Here is a 5,316-nt window from a genome sequence, read left to right as displayed (position 1 = left end):
ATATATATATATATATACACATGGGTATATATGTATATATGTATGTATATGTTTGATGTATGTGTGTGTGTGTGTGATATTTTCACTACGTTTGGTACATGAAAACAGTCGGCTGCCACCATCAAATCTTAAGTGCCCCGCTTCATAATTTTCCTCGAGTATAGTGAATTATATTCTCCTCTACTCGTTATTTTTTCCATCTCAGGTTTTACATATAAATTTTTGTTTTATTCTATTTGCTTCTTTTGTGGTCCATAACATAAACTTTGTGACAATAGTGTTGTTTAAATATTAGATATGTAAATTTAGGCTATTTTAGTGGCATTTATGAAAATCCCCTAAAATACTGCGACCACTTGGGCCTAAAGGGGAAACTTAACAGTAATAATAAAAAAAAGGTTTCTATTGAAATTACGATGTCCTCATTCAGTCCTTGAGCATGGAATATCTTCAGGTGTTCTTGATGCATGGAAATGCGCTTTTTATTGTATATTCTGTGCTCCTCTACTTTCAGTTATAAAGTGTCAATGTTTTCTTTTCTTTGAATGAAGAATCACTCCATCTGTTTACTGAGTTTACTCAGTTAGAACTCTTTTTTATTTTGTGGTGTACCCATCCATTCTCTTGGGAAAAGGAGTGTTTTTTCATTGGGAGTTGTATGAGTTTTTCTTTCTAATAAAAGAAGATCGATTTGGTCAAATTAGCCAGGAATCTTCAAGGTATTTGCATGATAAAACTTGGAATTTTTTTTTCTTGAAGTATGGAGATTCAAATATGTACTTGGTGTTTGTGAGGGATAGATACAAACATAGATGTCCGCATGTAAAATGTTGAAGGAAACCTACAAGCTTTGATAAACACAAATATGAACATATGTTTATTAGGTCTGAATGTAGTATGTCAGTTAACAATATAATTTGGCAGAGTACTTCGGCAAGCATGAGCGAAGGCTTTTATTACAGCACATCCAACTTTATTACGATATGTTAAACATAATAATTGTGTATAAATTCATACTTCATAACCATTTGGACTAAATATGATTTATTTCGAAGTTAGCCAGGGTATCTTCCTATACTTCTAAGGAGTAAATCAAGCAGGTCATGAGATGATGTGGTATGCTAGGCCCTTTGCACCCACACTGGGGACATATTGATCATTTATTTAGCATGTGCACCTATGTTTTTATAATTAGTTGATGGTCATATTTGCTACAATTTGGATCTTCTTCGTTTGTGGGAAATTTTGTTTGTGTATATGATTTTTCTGATGGTTGACTTTTAGTACATCAATTTCTGGGAATATTCACATACATACCATACCACCCATGCTTCAATTTTTACATATATGCACATTGCCTATGCTTGAAAAGGTGTATTTCACTCATGAAGAGTTAAAATAGTGTTTTTTTTTTGGTGTGATACAAAATATTTGGGGGGTATATATGTAAAAAGTAAAATTCAGTTGTTAGATATGTAAATACGTAAGAATGTAGATGCCCCTGATTTCTTTTAACATCCTAAGTTATTTATTGTTATCAAATTTCAATTTTTTTTTCATCATAAATAGTGAACAGTTGGTTATGATTAATAACCTTTGTCTTACAACATAAGTATGGATTCATGCCCTGCAAGTCTCTATATATTTATTGAGAGGTCTGCTGGAGAAGTATGGGGAGAATAATGAGGATCTACTATGATTTCTGTTGATTTAGAAAAAAACTTATGATAAGATTCCAAGAAAAGCGATGTGTTGATATTGCTTATATTCAAGTCATTAAAGATATGTATATCTGATATTTTAATTGTGTTTTGACAAAAGGAGCATTAACCAAGTATTTTCCTATTTCAGTTGAATTATATTAGGGATCGACTTTAAGCCCATAACTTTTTGCTTTATTTATGGATGTTCTTACTAAACACCAATAGGATAATGTTTTTCTGTGTGTGTTTATTTGCTGATAATATCTTTCTTGGGATAAGACTATATAGAGTTCATGAATAAACTTGAATTATGGAGGTAACTTTAGAGTCTAATTGCTTTAGTTTGAGTAGATTTAAAAGTGAATGCATGGAATGTAATTTTAATAGTACTAGATCTAGTGTTGGGCTCGTAAAAATGGGTGATCAAGTCGTTAAAATGAGTAAATATTCTAGATATCTCGTGTCTATTGTTCAAAGTGATGGTGATATAGATAGGGATGTTATTGATGTTATTAGTAAAATTAAAATTAAAGTTGGATGGTTGAAGTGGAGAAATGCATTGGGCCTATTGTGTGATAGAAAGCTTCCGCTAAGACTTACAAGTACAAATTTATAAGATGGTGGTGAAACTTGCAATGCTTTTATGGCAAATTCCTTTAAAAGAGAAGCATAAACTTAAGTTAAAGTGTTGTTGAGATGAGAATGCTCAGGTGGATGGGTGGCTTTACACTTAGAGACAAAATGTAAATATATATATATATAATGTCGGAGTAGCTCCATTGAAAAAGAAGATTAAAGAGAGTTATCGTAGATGATTTGGTCGTATTAAAAGTTGACTATTTGATGGCCCAATTAGGAGAGTAGATGTTTTAGATTTGACTTGTGTTGAGAAAGATAGAGGTAGACCTAAAAAGACTTGGTATGTTATATAAAAAATAGTATTTATTTATTAGAATTAAATGAAAATATAACCCTCAGCTGGACAAAATAGAAAAATGATTCACGTTTTTATTTATTAGAATTAAATGAAAATATAACACTCAGCTGGACAAAATAGAAAAATGATTCACGTTGCTTGCCCGAATTAGTGGGATAAATCCTTCTTGTCATCGTTGTAGTCGCCATCTTATAAACTTTGCAAGTTTTGCATCAATTTTCTGGACAACTTTACGATCTGCATCCAAATTCTAGTCTTCAAGACATCTTGCAGCAAATTTGCCATCAGGATTAAAAAATATATATATCTTTATTTGAAATCTTCATTACCATGCATTTCTAACTTATATTTGGGACTAATGGCTTCCATACCTTTTGCTACTATTTGAATCAACCATTAATTTCATTACCATGAATAATGCATTGCCATATTACTCTTATTAAAAAATTTATATTACCATAAACGTAATTTATATTCATGTTTATATAATAAGAAAATAATTATTTTCATATATAAAGAAGATAAATTATATATGTGATATCGTATCTACAACATAAGACATATGCAAACATATGATGTGTCTATATTTAATAATATCAATTATTTCCTATAACTATAAACAGGTCGATCGAATTAATTTTAAAATATGCCACATTCTATAACAAGGTCTAAATTATATGAATAAGTTAAAAATAAATTCTAATTATATTTTAATATAATCTATAGAAAATGATTAAATAAAATTTATGATATAATATAAATTATAATATAATAGTTTACTATATATAAATATCTTAAATTACAATTATAAACACTAATTGTGCGTGCGTGCGTGCCTCAGTGTGTGGGAACAAAATTGCGTATGTCTTACTTATGCAGCGCTGCGTGCATAATGGAGGTTAAATTTACGTTATATCGGTATTATATTTGTGTTATATCCCCTGTAATCTCGATGTAACTTCCATGTAATCTATAGATATGTGAAAACAGAAGCGCGAAACTTATTTGTAAGTTGAGGTAGGTTACATGTAGGTTATATGGAGGTTAGGTCACATCGAGGTTACATGCGTTATAACACGAATATAATGCGGATATAACATGAATGTAACATTCATTACGTATGCAGCGCTGCATACGTTACGTACGCAAATTTTTTCCCGGCGTGTGACTAAGTATGATATTTAATTAATTTTTTAAGCTTTTATTTATATTTTTAAACTAAATTACTTGCATATCATAATGTGTGATATATATAAATAATTTCAAAAGTTTAATTTATTATTTTGTTCGGCGGTTGATAATCTTATGATGTTCATTTCATTTTCCCAAATGAAAAACTTTCTGCATAAAAAAAAATATATAAATAAAATCGTATTTTATAAATTTAAAATCATGTAAATGTTTTTTTTTTTTTAATTATTGTTGAGAAATTAATAAATGAATAAACAGCTACATAACCGTTGCCTCTGACTGGTCACTAAATTCCCCCCCGCCGATTATTTGCGTACATAAGATGTACGCAGCGCTGCGTACATCAGATGTTATTCTGGGGGTACATGGGAGTTATATCCGGGTTATACCGGAGGTTACAAGGGGGTATAACCCAGAAATAACCTCATTGTACCTCCTGAATAACCCCTGATGTACGCATACATCTTATGTACGCAAGAGCCAAATCTAGCGAGTCGCACAGCTTTCCTTAGTCCTTTTTCGGCAACATTTCTACAAATGAAAAAAAAGGCATTAAAATAGATACCGCCGAATGTCTATCTATTTACATGCTTAACATCTAAATTTTACTTTTTACATTTTACCGCTCAGTTATTTCATATAACATACAAATACTATCATTATAAGTTAAGAAAAAAAAATACATATTTTTCATATCTTGTATTCTACTCATTATTTAAATGAACCGTACACGAACAACTTTATGTTCAAATATTTTTTAGCTCAAAATAATAAAATGTACGGTTACACTAACAAACTATTTACGAGCAATTTTGAACATTGAACATGGCTAGTTTCAAACATATATTTATTATTAGATTAAATTATTGGTTTTAGCTTAATCAAGTGCCAGTAATTAAATAAAAATAGTTATTATGTTTTAAAAATAAAGCCAAATTCCCTCACCGTGGGGGGTAATTGCCTCTCCTCAAATTCATATTTTTTTATTTATATGAAGGACAATTTTTATCCCTTCTCAAATATCACTTCACCTTTGGTTCCCGTGACTCCTCCCACATCAAGCCTAGAGGTATAATTTGTCCTCCATAAAAAAGAGATTGGTTCCGCCCCTGACCACCCTCACTTCCAGCCGACACACATCAACTTCAAGCTTCTCATCGCCTACAACAAAGAGCACCAAAACGAATTATTAGCCAATGTATGGAATGATAACAGTACTAAGCCACTCATCTTCTTCAACTTTCACTTTGTTAAGTACATGTATTTCTCCTAAGGGGTTGAATATTCGTCAAGGTGGAGATTTGTTAGGTATAGCTCATATACTATAAAAGGGACAGATGTTGGACCGCAGCGGAGCCCACGAGCGGAGTGAAGCGGAATGATCTGTCCAATCAGAGGAGTTTCATTATTTGGGTTAGGGGTGCGGGGGCAACACCCCACGGTTTGGTACATGAGTAATTTAAGTAATTACATATTGTACTATAG

Source organism: Phalaenopsis equestris, unplaced genomic scaffold, assembly GCF_001263595.1.
Source record: "Phalaenopsis equestris unplaced genomic scaffold, ASM126359v1 Scaffold000002, whole genome shotgun sequence".
Taxonomy (NCBI): domain Eukaryota; kingdom Viridiplantae; phylum Streptophyta; class Magnoliopsida; order Asparagales; family Orchidaceae; genus Phalaenopsis; species Phalaenopsis equestris.
The sequence above is the reverse complement of the archived record's forward strand: the minus strand, read 5'-3'. Positions refer to the sequence as shown.